Below are 17,931 nucleotides of genomic sequence, written 5' to 3'. Positions count from 1 at the left end.
GTAATGTGGGTGATGAGGGCCGCTGTGAAACATATACGGCGACGCAGGTATATGTGTGTTTGTGTGTATAAGCGCTCTTCTGATCTTCGCTTTCATCCCCGGCGTCTGTGGCAAGCTGCCACGGGCCCGTATCGTTTAACACACTAACACCTGTTGGGATGAATCTGATACCTGGAGATAGATAATGGATTGGAGTTCAAGGAGGAGGACGCGGACAGGAAACTTTTTTTTTTCCGGAGGTCGTATTTCATGAGCAATCTGCGCTGATGCAAACACTCGCCCACGCACACATGTACTCACACGAGAGCAGCAGCTTTCACATCAAGCCCGGACGTGAAATGAGAGACGAACGCAGCTGCAGTTGGCTGCACGAGAAGTAAAAAAATACATATCAACACCGTTTTTAATTTAATGGAAGGTGCGGCTTCGAGCCAAGCAAGAACTGATTGCTTTTCTTTTTTGTTAAGCGCCACAAAGAGGCTATTTTTAAACAAACTTCACACTCACCACCGCTGACCTCCTGCTGCAAAAATACTTTTATTCTGAAAACCTCGGATCAATACAAATGAATCAGTCGCTTTTGCACAAAAAAAAAACATTCACCAAAACCTTTTAACCACCTCCAGACCACTCTTTGAGTAACATCTTTGCTCTACGACATAAAATATATCATTAAACGTGCCACAGTTTAATTATAAAGCTCTTACGTGTGTTAAAAATTGGTAATAAGTGTCCACTCAGTAGTCCGTCTTTACAGGCGGTTAAATCAAAAGTTGCTAACTAAACCAACTACATTATACGTATCCGTATACGTAAAGTCAATTGAAACGTGTCGCATTTAATCACAAAACACAAAATAACAGTTCAGATAAGTCGGAAGTTAACAAGTGAAAATAACATTTTTAATAGTGTTGCTTCGATTCAAATGTTAAGCTGCTTGTCAGAAGTTTAATTAGTTGGATCCTTTCTTCTACAACCAACTTAATTATACGTATACGTACTCAGAGTGGGTGTGGCTTAAACCAGAAGTGGGCGGTGCTTCATCGTTACACCGTACTTTGTTAATTTGAACTTTAATTGATATGGGTTGATAAGAAGAAGTTCTATTTCTTGTTCACTTATAAATTTTTTATTTTTGACAGCAGATTCTTTTTAAACACATTTAATTTGGATGATACTTGTTTCAGTCGAGTGCTGCTCAGCTATAAACTCCAGTTCAGTGGGTTTCATTGTCAAAATGTGGCAGATGTTATACTTTATTACATTAATAGGTCAATAAACAGCTGCTTGTATTTTAGTGTAGTCACAATTGCTGGCGTGTGTTGAACAGCAGCTCTGCACTTGACTTGTAGGAAGAGTCCAAGTATCACGATCGCGGTTGGGTTTCTTTGTGCCTACTGCATTTTTAATTGGGTCTAGTTATCCTGTGATCTGTTTTGGACTGGGCCCTGACTGTCCTTGGATCCGTCAGATTGGGGGTGTTTTTTAATTTGCAAGCACGTACGTAGAGTTTAAATACAGGAATAAATGATTTCAGCGATTTTCTTTGCAACAACTCGCGTATTCCAATTAACAAGAAAAATAAACGGGACGACATGGAACAAACACACGGCGACAGATCCTGCATGAACTCCTGGAGAACGTTAATTAACGCCGCAGATTGTGTTGCTGTCGGCGTTGGTGCAAAGAGCAGCGGACGGAGTGAGGAAAAAGAGAGAGTAGCCTCACACTGTGTGCTGCAGAGAACAGAAACCTAATGGATCTGTGGCTCAGATTTATGGCGGCTCATCCTCTCCATTGCAATAGGAAAAGTTGACTGGAGCCCACAGACTCCGGAGACGATAACTCATTCCCCACTGTGCTCCATTTTATTCAGCCAGAGTACATTGGTGAGTATTGGACTCCTTTTCTTTTTTTGGTGCGGGCCAATAAAACGTAATCACTGTCTGTCAGGACGAAGGTCAAACTGTATTCCTTCTGCAGTGCGATGATTATTTCGGCCTTCGCTGAAGGTCGATTAGCTGTTTATTTTTCGCCGATGCCCCGGAGATGGATTGTTAAAAAATTAAACAGGGGGATGTTTGGTTTTGAAGTAATTACGGATCACAGTTTGCACTTATATTTTAGGTGTTTTCTCCCTGGTGCTCTAATCCAGAGTGTGATAACTGAGTAGGTAGGATGTTTGAACAGGTTGACAGTGAGCACATTTGCTGTTGCATGAATTAAGCGGGTGACATTTCAGTGTGTGGACGTTCTCCTCGAGTGCTCGGTCGCCTCTGTTGGCAGATGTTAAACAGTTTGACATCGCACTTGTTTACTTTTGGTGCTCACGCGAGTGAGCAAGTGAAGGTAAGAACTGCAGGTCACTTGATTCAGACTTTCTCCGCGCACAAAAACAGTCGCTGCAAATCGACTACAGCTACAAATCGGACATCGCTCTTTCATCTTCTATCTCTATAGGTCTTTTGGCATCACTTGATACCAATGACATGAAATTCCTGTTGCTAAAGTAGTCGCTAACAGTGGCTAAACCCTAAAAGCCACCCGGCCGTGCACGGTCCGTTGCTGGTCCACCACGGCACCTCTCGTCTTCAGTAGCAGGGAAGTTCTGCAACGTACATGCAACTTAAATGCAATCTTCACTGGGCTCCAGGTGAACACAGCTGTGGCCAGTAGTTTAGCTACTATTAGACGGTTACATATCCAGCTAACGTTAGCGGTCCTGTTAGCTGACTGTGCTCTGGGTTGCCAGGAGCTAAACTTTTCAAATTCCAGTTTGATAGCAGCTTTTGATCACAGCCACCTTTTGTGGTTCAGTTTTTTTGTACTTACATGTACACAGTCCTCACCTGTTTCTTGTCAAATAAAACCTCCCCAGCTGTACTGACGCTATTGTTTGTCATTGGACGATGACGTGTCCGCACACGGCGCCGACGCACTGCTCGAAAGATTCAAAGCGAACCAGATGGTATCAAACTGCAAGAGATTTGTCATCGTGATCATTACAAAGAGCTCTGTGTGTGCATACTTAACAATCGCTCAAATAAACACAGGCAAAGAAAAAAACATCAGCTCTGGTTTGCTCTCCAGTCCAAAATGAGGACGATTTAGAAGAGACGGCTCATCTTTCCAATGAGCTTCATTTAGCAATTGATTTTCACATGCGGCCTTGAACGTTTTGAAATTTCCCTCTCTAAACCTCGTCAGCGGCGTTGGTGGGGGAAAAGGACTGGGGAGAATCAATTCAAATTAATTTCAGAGATGAGGTGTTTCTGTCTATTACTTTAAGCAACTCTCATTTTTCAATAGATCCAGTGCCTGAGAGTCAGTCCTGGAAGAAGGAAAAAAAAAGAAATGAAGTGAAAACATGATTGCTTTCTTCAACCCGAGAGGGGGATGGAATAATTCACTGTCTGAGCTTAGAGGGAGTTGCAGGAGCAGCTTAATGAAATGAAAACCTGGCATCTTCTGGTGCATGATCAAGCTCGGGCGTCGAGGAATTTGTTCCGACACAAACAATGGCCTCATGCACACACAGGTGTACATCATTGTAGTATGTATACGCTGAAAAAGGGGGAGTGTTGCCGGTGTTTAGATACACAGGATGCCAAGGGAATGAAGTTATTACTTGGTGTAGGTGTTCTTTAAGGTCGTGAGGATGTATTAGCGGCATCGGGGCTGACAGTTTAAATTACACTCTGTATTTTTAGCTGCCTCGGTCCATTTGTTTACCGTGTGCCTCTACTTTAACTTGTAGCTCTGAGCAGATGCCTCCAGGAAAAGTGCTGGTCGTGACTCTTTTTGTTAAAGAGACTGTTTTTTTAAAATGACATCTTCACTGAAATTGTCAGACTAATATTTTGAATTTCTTGCCGCAGTCTGGATAAAAAATCTATCCAATTGTGCATCAGCGAAACACAATTGGTAACACCTGAATTTTTTAGTCGACAACAGAGGTTTTACTCTTGACTGGAGGAGGATAAAGTTAGGTGTATTGGTTAAAAGCATAATGTGAGCAAGAGCAATGGAAACAGATATCAGATAAATCATAAGCAACTGTCAAACAAGTGAATGATCGATTCCACTGAAGCTTGAGAGATGAAAAATGGTGTCAGACAAAAAACTTCAGATCTGTTCCTCACATGAAGACATGAAACAAATGGAAATGTCATATTTTCATCAAATATTCTACATCATCACTCATCGTTTGAGATCTTATTGGTGCTGATTTACAGACCAAACTTCTAATATTCGCACAAGAACAGTAGATGGAAGCAGAAAATGTGTGTTTTCTTTGTCCTATCTTTTGGGGAAAATTAGTTAAATGAGAGCGATAAATGCTTATTTTCAGGTTCATAAAACAAAAACGTCTGTTTTCTCTGCCTTAAACACTCTTTTTTAAAAAGGCTACTGTCTCTTTAAGGCCCCGCCCTCTTAAATACCCAGTCTGCCCTGATTGGTCAGCACAGACATGCCTGAGCCAGCAAAGTAAACAACAACAAAGGAGCTTTTCTAAACCAAACTAACCACTAGGCATAAATTATGCAAATGTGTGACACGGTGACATAGTGTGATGTCACAGAGTCACAGAATTAAAGGCGGGGCTACAAACGAGGTGTTTCAGAAGGTTTTTTTTTTTATTTTTTTTTTACTTTTAACTTTAACTTTAACATCCAAAAGAACACAAAGCACACTGCAAGAAAAGAGACTAAAAGGCGTCCTTTAAAATTTGTGCTCGCTTGACTAGAGACCAGATAATCAGAAGGTACAGATCAATAAACATTTCTGGAGCTTCACAGCAACACAGTATTATAGCTGTCTCCTAGACAACTGAAGCAGCATATTTCAACCCCTGGAAGTCTTGAGATCCCAAACTGATTTGAGAAGACACTATTCACACCTTTGTGCTAACGCTTTTAGCTTAGCAGCTACAATACGTATGTCACAATATCAGATTTTTATATCGTTAAGATAATCCACGTTAACGATATTTCTGCGATATCTACCCGACTGTGAGGGTCTCACTCTCGTCTATCACCTCCTCCGACATAATTTCGTACAGCAGTAGTAGTCACGCGCTAGTTATCGGATCTATTTCTTCCTTTTTTCCTGTTTTTAAACACGTGACAACCAGAGTTAAGGTGCTGTACTGCCACTGCATGCCGAATAATTCAGGAGCAGCCAGATTGTTTACATCGGAGTCCTTCAGTCCTGGACCTCAGTGTTTCTGTGCTTCAACACACCTGATTCACCTGATCAGGTCATTAACTTCAGGCTTCAGCAGAGCTTGATGATAAACTTGAGTCAGGTACGTTGGAGCGGTGAAACACCTACTGAAGAAAGCTGATTTTGGCTTAAAACAGGAAGTAAGTAACATCTTTTCAAATAAATTTACAATCTCAGGGCTTCCAGAGACTTGGATTACGAACTGGAAGGAGCCAGGTTAGTTTGTTTTTTAGCGTTTTCCAGCTACTTAAGTTGTTTATTCTGCAACGTTGTTTTGCTGTGAAGCTCCAGAAATGTTTTGTGGACGATCAAACCTCATCTGACTTTTCCATGGCTGAAGTGTTTTTGTCCAGAATGTCAATCTGTTCTACTTAACCGGAGATACTGACGCAAAGGCATAGAGAAGCCTAACAGAGGTAGGAATGTGGAGAAAATTACATGGATGGCTAATGTATGAAAGATAATTACACCAATTTCAGGCTACTCTGAGTGCACATGTATTAAAGTTCTCTAACCGACTGAAACAAGGAAGCAAAGGACAAAAAATTGGCTTCATCCGGTTTAGTTTAACTGTCAGATCCACACAATTATCAAGCCTTTCTCTCATTTCAGCTGCAAGGAATATGAATCCAGTATACGATTTCTACTTCCACTGTTATAAAAAAATGTCAATGGTGAGCGTGAAACCAGCATGACACTCAACAAAAGTATGCACCGCAGTCTTTACTCCTAGTTGAAATGGAAGCAAGAAGCCCCAAGGTCAGTCGATCCATCATGAGCGCCGACAGATAAGCTACCGTTCCAACAAAAGGCTTCGCTCTCTGCTACAAAATCCTGTCAGGGCGTTTTGTGTACAGAAAACATACATCATGTTGTGACATTCCCCCCCCCCCCCAACAACTATGTTTCATAAAACCCTTAGAGTGTTTTCTCCGTCTTCCATCAGCTGCGTGACATCTACGTTATTACTCACCGGGTGTCGGATAATGCTGAAGAAAAAAAAAAAAACACAAAACAGGCGGCGTAATGATCAAATGAACCAAAAGGAAAAAGTGTTTCAAAGGAACAAAAGCTAATTGGAGGTAATGTGACGCCAGCCTCTGCTCGAGCGTAACACAGCAGGTGTAGAGAGCGCCAACACACTCCCACCGCCGCTGTCGCCTTGCCAGGGCTCGCCTGATTGACGTGACGTTTGTTTCCCAGACCGCAAACAATGCCGTCAGGGTCCTTGTTATTCCGCGTGCTCTCAGAGGCTCCGTCTGGTAGCCCATAAAGCACCATCAGGCTGCGGGCCCTGCAGTCATTCAATTAAGAATTTACTGGGCTATTGATTTCACCACAAGCCGAAGTGTCTCACATCTTGGAAACAATAAGGAGCCTTTTACCAGCCTTTTAGCTAAAAGGGTTAATGACTCTGGTTTTTTCAGCGTGGAGAAAGAAAGGCATGAGAGGACTAATGTGTGATATAAATGAGAAGCGTTTCAATACGGCCTTCTCGTCCTTCACTCGTTCCCTTCATTCATTAATGTAATGGTTCCTGTTTTGTGTTCACTGTGACCTTGTTAATAAGCTGTGATTATTGTAAGACAACTGTGAGGAAATATTCAAACGTAGGCATTCATGTGGAGCCACTTGGATCATGTTTCAGAAGAGAAAAGGATATTTCTTTTGGGATTATCCCGAAAGTTTGGTGAAATTAGGGGCTGGATCCAAAAACTTGAGGGGTTCACCCAAGTGTCTTTTTAAATACGATCTCTTAAGGGTGTAAAAGTTGGACTTAAGCACAGATTTTTGTATTTGGATGGATTCCAGGAAGTATATATCACGTTTGACCCATTAAATCCTTTGTTTCCACTGATGTCCAGGTCCAAATAACAGAAAACTTTGTCAGTTTTCTCTCACAGCATCCGATATCGTGTGACAACCAAGTAGAGGACAATACACATGGCTTGAGCTTGGCAAATAAAGATGCTAATGTAGCTGATACTCATTGACTACATGGAAAGAGGCTTTTGGGGACCAGTGAGAACTTATTGGGTCAGGATTACCAATTACCAGATCTGACTGTGAAGTGTACTTACTAACAAACTTAATTCACATTCACTTGGCGTCCTAGTTTGCCTTCCTTGATAGTTTAACTGCAGTGTCACTCAACTTTTAGCTCTGATTTAGTCTCAACACTATGCCAACTCTTGAGGGAAACATCGAGACAGGTGGGTGAAGAACTAAAGTCGAGGTTTAATGACGTAAATGCTAAAATCAGACAACAGACAAAAGCAGAACCGGGAAATTTCACAATCTGAAGGGAAATTTAAGAACTTAACTACATACGAAATGCAGATGAAAAGGAAAAAGACAAAGACAGGAAGTGTACACTATGAAAAAGACGGATAGGGATAGAAATGAAGCAGGAAACAATCAAACTAAAACCCAAAAATGTGACATTCACCTCTAACAGCTGAACGCTTGTCAATATTCGCCAGCTAAATGCTAATTCTGTAAGTATGTTCTTTGTCCATTTGTTCACCAAAAACAGCTGCCTGTACACAGTAAAGTTGCATATTGTAATAAAATCAAAACAGTAAGCTGAAAGACGCTAGAAAGCTCCTTGGACTCTGTTTGTCACTGCAGACAACCTTTTTTTCTCACACATTTTGTCATGTGATCTGTTATTTTGTCCAGAAAGCTGCACTTGAACACACCGCAAAGACTGCAACCTGGAAAATATATGAGGAAATAACTCTCCACACCACCAGGTGGCAGTAGTCTATATTCCTCAATCGAAAAGGGACTGGAGAGACACAAAATGTTGTTACCGTAAAGCAGAATTCGCCACTTTTTAATCAAGAGTTGTCCGATGCAAAGATACAAATGGCGCTGGTGAAGAGGTAGAAGCGGAAACTAAGGAGAGACGGCACTAAAATGTGGAATCAACCGTCGTTATGGGCACCACTTCCAGCTTTTGCAACACAGGATAACCCGACGACAACCTGGAAACTTTCTCCTACATCGTTATAAAGTTTGTTTTTAGGGAGTTTCTGTCCCTGATTGACACGTAATCGACAAAGGATCATGTGGACGTTTGTGCCGTCAGACGTTGTCTAAATGTTACCACGTCTTTCTGTTGAAACTGCTAAACATCAACCAGATTTCACGACCTTTTACTCTCCTAAAATACCCCCAAGTTGCCATCTATTAAATCTCCGTAGACCCTCATGTGGCATCCCCAAAACTCAAGGTTGCCAAACTTTGAGTTTCTCCTTTTTTGTTGTTTGTTGTTGTTATTATAAATCCTCCCTGAAGAATCGCAGCAATATGTTTTTATTATTAACCGCAGAGCGTTACGGAAGCACAACTGTTGAGCTGAGCTGATTATCGGCGGGGCAACCGAGACCGTAATGAAAGCGAGAAGAGGAGCAGGAGAAGGAGGAGGAGGAGGAGTGAGCATCAGCCGGAGAGGAGATAGAGTAAAGTGCGGCCGGGAGGGAGAGTACATGTTGATGCTTAATGAATTCGGTCGCAGCGCCGCACAATGAAATCTTTATCCGTAGGGGGATGAGGCAGGGGACTTGGCAAAAGCCCCGGCGTATCTCGGCAAGGGTGAAAAATAGAAATCCCACTGTCCCCTGTTGGCTCTCCCTCATGTCAGCTGCCTTGGTTACTGAGTTGGCTGCCAGCGAGCCCCTCGCCACTCCATCCATCCCTCCCTCCTCCTCCTATTCCTCTTTTTACTCTATTTTCCTCCGTCCACCTCCCCTCGCTTCACTCTTAAACTGGCTCGGATTTCTCTCGACACAAACTCTCTCCGTCCTCCTTTTCAGCACCACAACATTTTTGTTTTCCAGCACATGTGGCTCTCGGGGGTTTGAAATAAAGCAGGCGAAGCAAGCAAAACAAAACAACACAGAAAAAGCCAATAAATCACATTTGTCTTGTTCAGAGACTTACCTCCAAGCTGCTCATTATGTGCAACAAATCGATAACGTGATGGGGATTGTTTTTTTTTTTTAATGAATAAACAGATAAATTCCCAAAGATTCCTACCTTTCAGCTGGAACTTCTCTCACTTTTTCACTCTCTCCTTGACATGCTGGTTTCTATCTCTCAGTCTATTCTGTTTTTTTTCCAGTGGAGGATGATCACCAGGGTGTTTTTTTTTTTTTATATTCTTGCAGAGAAGTCCAGCTTAAAAAAAAAAAAAGAAATGTAAAAAAAAAGACAGAACCGAGAGCGACAGACCTCCCGATCAACTCCTTCCTTCCTCGCTGCTGCTGCTGCTGCTCCTCCAGGCGCTCAGGACTGAGAGAGGGATAAGTGTGAGGCAAAGTAATCTTCAGGTGAAAAGACAGACTTCCTCCCTCCTCCTCCTCCTCTTCCTCCTCCTGCTCTCTCTCTCTCTCTCTACCTGCTGACAGCGTTGTGGACGAGCCCTCGCAGCAGCTCTCCCTCTTGTGTCTGAGCGCTGTGCTGTTGCTCCGTCCATACCCTCTCGTTTCTCCTCCCTCCCTCCCTCCCTCCCTCGCTTCTCCATCCATCCCTCTGCGGCTCATGAATGTTTAGACACGCTGAAAAAGCCCCGAATTAACCCGCAGGACTCAAAAAACACACTCACTTTTCCATTTTTTTTTTCTTTTTTGTGTGCAGTGACCCGTCTCAGTGTGTACGCGACCCTCCTGAATACTACAATCAGTTCTTTCTTAAAGGGGGGAGTGATAGTCTATTAACTTTTCTGGCTCCTGGCTCTGCACTTGGGTTTATTTTTCTTTTTATCCACACGCCGTCTGAAGGGAGGGATGAAAGATTACCTCGACGAATGTGCGATCATGAAGGGACGCCGGCCGGATTAGAAACGCTGCACATTATGAGGGAAATTAGCTCATAAAATAATCATGCGCAAATAAACAAGAAATATGTACGATGAGTGAGTAAATATTTACCACCGTTGCTCCCTCTGGTTAATCACTGGTTAATTGTCCTTAAATGTGTCTAATTGGAGGTAATTGAAGATATTGAGTCATTGGGAAACAGATGACAGCGAGCTGAAGTGTTTTCGTGTCCTTGAATCAAAGTCTGTGAGGAAGAAAAAAGTGCAGTTTAAAGTCTTCAATTACACGTCAGCGCTCTCTGATTGTGATTTTACATTAATTACTGCCAATTATACGTTCCCGTCTATAAAAAACAGGATTAGAATCACACTCAGCGGACAGTTTGTTGACACAAACAAGGTAATGTGGTTGTCGGTAGCTCTCAATACTCAAAACATAGCTCAAAAAGAGGATTTAATGACACAAACTCATCGTCATATTCTGCTTTTAGTCATATTGTTCTCCAGATGTGAAGCCAGAGACCACTGTTCAACATGTGTTTCAACATTTGTAAAGGAAGAAACTACTGGATATTTTTAACAAGATATTTTTAAATCAGATGTCAGGACAATTTTGTACCATGTTAGCTAAACGCTCATATATGCTAAGTGTTAGCTACGTACACGGATAAGCGACCAAGCTTTGTTTACATGTATATTACCACAACCTCTTCCGTTGTGACGTTTGTTGTTGTCAGAAATGGACATGTGCATTTTAAAACGTAAAGTTTAACAAAAGAAATACATCAAATGGCTCCAGACAGCTCGTCCAGCACAATCAAAGACTCCAGAAGCCCAAAGATCCCCGATTGATTTGAATAAACGTTATTTTGACCTTTGATGAGTGTAAATAGTAGCCATAGCAACCTAACGTTAGCTCTGATGAGTTACTAGTTAATGCCACCAACAGTTAGCTCACCTGAGTTTCCTCGCTAATGGCGCTAATGTTGTACATCAGCTTTTTAGTTTTTGGCAGCTCTTCCAAGCAAAGACTATGAAAAAGAGCTATAGCGACCTAACGTTAGCTCAGCCTAGCTACCGGCTAATGTTGCCAACGTGGAAGGAGCTTTACTGCTTGCTTTTTTGAGACAGTGTACATCAGTTACTTAGATTTTTGGCAGCTCCTTCGAGCTCCTTTTCAAGCTCTTTCAGCTCCTTGCCAATGTCGCTAACGTTTTAAGTCGGTCACTTTAGGATTTGGCAGCTCTTTCAAGCCCCAAGTGTGAAAAACAGCCATAGCAACCTAACGTTAACATTCATGAGTTACTAGCTAATGTCGCCAACAGTTATCTGATTTTTTTGCAACTCTTTCGAAGCACTAAATGTATTTAAGTGTCATGACGACCTAACATTAGCTTACCTGAGTTTATGCTTATGTCTTTAACGCTGTACAGCAGTCACTTTGATTTTGTACGCTCTTCCAAGCAAAGACTATGAAAAAGAGCTATAGAGACCGAATGTTAGCTCAGCCTGGCTATCGGCTAATGATGCCAATGTGGAAGGAGTTTCACTGCTTGCTTTTTTGAGACAGTGTAAACCATTTACTCTTTCAAGCTCCTTTTCAAGCTCTTTCAGCTCCTTGCCAATGTTGCTAACGTTGTAAGTCAGTCACTTTAGGATTTGGCAGCTCTTTCAAGCCCGAAGTGTGAAAAACAGCCTTAGCAACCTAACATTAACATTCATGAGTTACTAGCTAATGTCGCCAACAGTTATCTGATTTTTTGCAACTCTTTTGAAGCCACGAGTGTATTTAAGAGTCATGACAACCTAACGTTAGCTTACCTGAGTTCATCGCTATTGTTGCTAATACTTACTTACGTACTTTTTGGCAGCTCTTCAAAGCACAGAGTGTGAAAAAAACAAATAGCGACCTAACGTTAGCTCAGCTGAGTTACCTTGTTGTTTTGCAACTTTTTAAAGCACCAAGTGTATTTAAGAGTCAGGGCGACCTAACGTTAGCTTACCTGAGTTTCTTGCTAACATTGTAAGTGGGTCACTTTTTGGTTTTGGCAGCTCTTTCAAGCACAGAGTGTGAAAAACAGCTATAGCGACCTAAAGTTTGCTAAACTGAATAACTAGCTAATGTGGCTAATGGTTATCTAAGACATTGGGGTGATTATTAAAATGATCAAAAACATTATATACAGAAAGGAAAGAAAATTAGCATTAGCATGTACAAAGCTAACTGTGAAAAGTGAATCTGGCATCTTAGGACTTCCTGGATTGAGTCGGACAAGCGACTTTCCACCGAGATGAGGCCGAGTAGATGATAATAACAGTGTTTGATGACTTAAATCAAAAATCAGATCAGAAACACAACAGCTGTAGCCCGTCTCACAACATACCAGTTGTCAGTGACGTTAGCTTGAAAGCTAGCGCTGAATGGAAGCTAAAGAGCGCTCTCAGAGTTGTGCTGAGCTGTATGGACATGATTTCCTGTCTCCTTTTAAATGCTTGACACGTCAGACTTCTTCTGTTTAGCCCAAAGGCTTATTCAGAATGCTAAACCGCGCGGTATTGATCCTGCGGAGGTCACGCTGCGACTAACACAGCTTGCCGTGTGTTGATTTGACGTCACGCACCTGTCTGAGCAGGTGCACGGCGTGATTCATCATCAATGATAACGGGGGAGGTCTTATAAAAAAAAAAAAATCGAAATAAAAAATCACACAATCCAATGCTGTCTTTGAAATGCTTTTGTTGTCCTTTTAATCCTTTATCAGCCCGGCGTGAGTCGAGTGTAAAATCAATAAAAACACAAGCTGCGAGTCTACAGTCGAGTTTGCTGCTGAATCAAGTGGGATACTCCTCGCTGGGTTTCTTCTCTAATGACGCTGAATATTATTTTATTGTAAAAAAGGACAAGTCTTTGAGAAAAAAAAAGGAAAAGTGACAGCAATTACCATCAAATCTTGGCGGGAATCATCTCCACAGCTATGTGGTTTCCTGCCGTCCTGATGAGGGGCCGACGTGATTATGTTGCAACGGCATGAATGAAATTAATCAAGCGTGACTGTCGTGTTAAGAAATCCTACCTTTAAAAAAAAAAAAAAAAGGTTTCCAGGTGTTTCAGCTGACTTACATGACGATATGAGAGTATTTTTAGCACAGCGCTGGTTTAAAGATGAAAATTGAGTATTTGGGGGATAAAAGAACGAGTTAGACGCACAAGAAGCTCGATTTGAAGATCGCTAGCGCCGCTTCCATGATGGTCTTTGGAGAAACTAGTTTTCAGGACTGGATTGCCCCCCCACACACACACTGAGAGAGCGAGAAAGCGAGTGTGATTGATTTGTTCGGTTTAACCCCAGGAGATGAGAAAGTTTGCATGTCTCGCTCCCTAAAACCTATAAATCACATCGATCAGCCAGGGATAATAAGGCCGTGCCTACACATCCCCGGAGAGCGATGTGAGAAAACAATTAGAGAGGGAGTACGGTAAACCTGCACAGACGTACAGAGAGAGAGAGACGGAGACGAAAAACAAAAAGAAAGTAAGACCTAGATAGAAAAACGATAGAAAAATGAAGGGTGGTGGTGTGAACTATCGAAGGTGCAGGAGCTGAAGGTGTCAGGGGAAGAATCATTAAATTTAGGGCAGAGCAGGTTCTGTTTCTCACATATATCTTCTCTCCACTGCCGACTTTGTTTTTGTTGGTAACCCTGACCCACTTCTATTGACCCGAGGAGTCTGCTGGAGTCTATCAGCCTCCTATAATCTGGACAGGATGAAAAACTAGGATCTGGTAGCTTTTAACAACAATCCGCAACAGTTTGAGAACGTTTTGCGCTAAAAAAAATGCTATTTTGAACACCAATTCCCCAGACTCCCTTTAAAAAACGCTCAATTTTGCGTGTCATTGATTCAGGAGGAACTTTTTAATCTTTGGGAAATCATGTCTGCAACAAATTCTGAATTATTCGGGCCTTCTTGTGAATTCGGCATATGTTAGATGTGAGGTTACTTCTTTTTTTTGAATGTAAGAAGCAAACTGCCTCGGGAGACGTTGCCATATTTGACGAGTTTGGAGTAAGAACATGTCGGTTTGTCCGGAATCGCCTGACTTGACGCCTGGCGAGATGGATTTCTGATCTTGTGAATCTACTTACCTCGCAAGATAAGACTTCTTTACACCTGTCTGGTCTTATCACGGCTCCAGATCTCTGAATCACATCAGATATATATTTCAGTGATTCAAAACCGTCTAGCGTCTGGAGTTTTCTGACAGCCGTCCTCCGATTTGGAAGAGACGCCAATGGAGAGAGAGCTTTCTAGGTTTTAATGGTGGAAGAAGACGTCAGTCCATTGACGAAGATGTTCGGATGCAGCGAACATGAACACGCTGCGTTAATGTAAAAGTGGAAGACGGACCTCATCAACAAAACTGTTTTGTTAAATAGATCATGAGTTATCGTTTCCTCCTTTTCTGAGTTAATCTGGATGTGAAAACAGCAGGAGTCGATCTAACGACACCTCAACACGCCCGTCTAGTTTTCCGCCGTTTCATTCGTGTACGCAGCGGTCAAACGAAGGCAGAACTACAGACGAGCCAGATTCCCTCTGCGTGTTGCACGTTTGACGGCCAAAACGCTAGTGAGAACTGACAGCTGGGTAAAAAAAAAAAAAAAATCTCTGTGAAGCGCCAACGGGAGATAATGAGAGAAAACAGCAAGGCAAAGAACATTAGAAACATACGAGATGGAGTCCATCCGCTGGTCAATTTCATGTGTGAATGACAGCGACAGCTTCCTAATTGTCGGCTCTGTCTCGTCCCGGTGACAGATGTCTGTTTTGCGACGAGCTGGCGCTTTGATTTGACGGCGGCTTTTTGGGGCTGCAGTCATGCAAAGTGCCATGTGTGCTGTGATGGACATGTGCTGTGGATGCTGCTGCTGCTGGACGTCTGATTCATGGTTCAGCTCCTTGTTACCGTAAGAAGCATCTAGAGACTGGACCTGTCAGGCCGAGCTCTGAGGAGGATTCTGCTTTGAGTCTGGTACACAGACTACAAAATACACAAAGAGAGGTTTTTTATTTATTTGAGTTTTTATTGGTTTCATGCTCTCTTACAAAGTTAGCGTTACTTCAACTAAAAGAAAAATGACGACATCTTTGTGTCCTGGTAAAAAAACTAAACAAAATCCAGCTTCAAGGCTCATATCAAGACGAGTTCAGTGCCCGTTCAACACATACCCAGCGCAAGATATTCTGATATTAAACATGTTTGATATTAGGAATCAGCAGCTGACGGTGCTGCCGAGCAAACGTAAACATCCTGGCCCTTAAAGCTAACGTTAGCTAGCATGCTACTATTTTAAAGCTCCCTGGATGAGCATAAGGCCTTGAAACCTGTTTTCGTAGTGACTGAACCGTGTAATTACATCGTCATGTGATGCAAAGAACAGGGTTCGTACGGGTGCTTGAAATCCTTGAAAGTGCTTGAATTTCAATGTTGTGTTTTCAAGGTCTGAAAAGTGCTTGGATTTTACTTTAAGTGCTTGAAAGTGCTTGACATTATAACTCAAGTTTTTGCTATTATAGAATATAATTTTAGATGTTTACAGCATAATACAATGTACATAATTGTGATAAAAAGTGAAGAAAAAAATCACAAGTGTATATATATTCCTTTAGATACGTATTTTACCCCAGCAGTAAGGTGCTGGAAAATCTTAAAAATGACCCTTAAAAGTGCTTGAAAAGTGCTTGAATTTGACCTTGAAAAATGTGTACAAACCCTGAAAGAAGACTTTTGATTTGTTTGACTGCGATCAGGTCGAGTAAAATCCGGAAGAGCTGCACCATTATATTATTTTATCCCCATTCAAGTTAGCCGGGCGCTAAACCTGGAAGCTAGCATCCACCATGATCAATACTGTTCCACATTTAATACAGCATCCTTGACTCGTTTCACCTTCTGCTTTTAGTTTTTAATCACACTGCAACGTGTAACCACAACACGTTGTTGCACCACCAGTTTGTTTACGTCTGCTCCCCCGTGATTCATGAGGTCTCGTGAGAACTGAGCTTCAGTCTGCGGAGCCGTGAAGTCAGAGAGCTGATGCACGCATGTTGCAGACAAGATGATTTAATCTTGCAGCTCTTCTAGACTTTCCAAATGTTTTTGGATTCAGTGGCTCTAATTCTGACCGTCTTTTTGGGCCGCAGTGCGTCACGTGAAGATGTAATTACACCGTTTGTCCACAATGAAAACTGGCGGCTCGACGTTCAAGAATCAGAACCCGTTCTCTACATCGTTCTCGCAGATTTTCTCCCAAGAGACAGTCAATTTTATAAACGTTGCTGCTTCTGTTTTACTTTTAATTATCGCTCTTAGTTTTATATTAATTATTTTAGAGCGTTTTTACACATTCTCTAAGGAAATCTGCAAGTTTGTCAGTTCAGATTTGCTTTTAAATTTCTCTAAGGACAGCCGAACACCCTCTCTTCATATCTAATGATTTACATTTTCACCTTTTAAAATGCACATTTATGAAAGGTAATCAGAGTAAACGACAGTCAGAGACCAGAACGGATTATAACGAGAGAGCACAAGTTCAGCGCAAAGTTCAGCGGCAGGTTAGAAACCCTCCTCTCCTCTGACTGCTTGTGTTACACGTCTGAGGGGAATTTAAAATTAGAGAATCGTGGCGGAGAAACACGCGAGCCACCGGGGGGGAACTGCAAAATGGCAAATCAGGTTTTGTGCAACACGGCGCGCCTCCATATTGAATCAGCGAGCAACGCTGCAAACACAACTGTCACATAAAGTTTGTCATAGTCTGAGAAGACCAAACGAGACGCGGCACAGCTGCTGTAAATTGTTGATACGGTCCGAACAAACAAAGGCCCAAATTATTCAAATGACAGACAGCAACTCAGCGGGAAAAGGTGTCCAATATCAACAACATGCAAGATTGATGTGTTTTTCCTCCTCCCGCCATCTTGAACCTGAAGGAGGGCTTGACCGATTTCTGTCCTGACAGTTAGTTAGCATTCTCTCAGTTTTCATGTTCCAGCACATCGTCGAGCGCTGACCCGATGCATAATTTGGGAAGGAGAGGAACGTTCACTGCTGCTGCTGTGGAGGAGGAGGAGGAGTTGTGGAGGTGACGGCTGGCACGACTCAAAGACAACAGACTCGATGTGGCGCCAGCTGCAAGTTTCTCGCAGTCCGTCTCGCAAACAGAGCTGATGTGCAATAACCTGCCAGTCAACAAGCAAATAAACCGGACTGCTTTTCTTCTTCTCCTCAGTCAGACATTCTGTCAGCCGGCTCCGAGCGTCGCAGCATGACTGGGCGAGTGTGCGTCTGTGTTTTGTGTATTTATTCATACGGCGGACCCCTGGCAGAACGCCGCTGAGTCGCACCGCGGGGACCGTCTCTCTCCTTCGGCAGTGACGACATGTGTGAAATGCGAGCGTGATCCATACATGCTGTGCGCAAATCAAATCCAATATCTTAACATTTTATCAGAACAAACGTGGCCCGGCGGATCTGACGCACTGACGGCAGCAGATGGAAGAAACAAACCTTTTTTTTTGTCTTTTCTATTTGTCTGCTGCAAAAAGACACAAATGCAAATGTTTCCTCTTCTTGTCTGTATGGATTTCTGTTGATTTAAGGCTTCACAGAGCGGGCGGGTCGGCTGGTTTAAAGACATCTGGGTAGTGAAGAGCTCAAAGCCACAGGAGACAATCATTTAATGTTGTCATTAAAGGGCCAGATATGCAAATATGTCCACTGCAGCTTCAGTTTTTCTGCATGAAGTGATCGTCTCTCTCGTGTTAACCTCTTCAACCGAACTCGCAATTATCACAAGTCATCAGCGTCCACGTC

At 42.5% G+C, this 17,931-nt stretch overlaps 1 protein-coding gene across 1 annotated transcript in view; it reads right to left on the bottom strand.

Moving 5' to 3' along the window:
* LOC115570399 (cadherin-20-like) overlaps positions 1–9,694 on the bottom strand; it is an 88,419-nt gene extending 78,725 nt beyond the window's left edge. The window contains exon 1 of the mRNA XM_030398957.1: positions 9,271–9,694. The gene's annotated coding sequence lies outside the window, so the exon portion shown is untranslated. The remainder of the gene's footprint in view (positions 1–9,270) is intronic.
* Positions 9,695–17,931: the final 8,237 nt, after the last annotated feature.

The sequence above is a fragment of the Sparus aurata genome, chromosome 19 (assembly GCF_900880675.1).
Source record: "Sparus aurata chromosome 19, fSpaAur1.1, whole genome shotgun sequence".
Lineage (NCBI taxonomy): Eukaryota > Metazoa > Chordata > Actinopteri > Spariformes > Sparidae > Sparus > Sparus aurata.
Note: the sequence above shows the minus strand (reverse complement) of the source record. Positions and strands in the feature narration are given on the sequence as shown.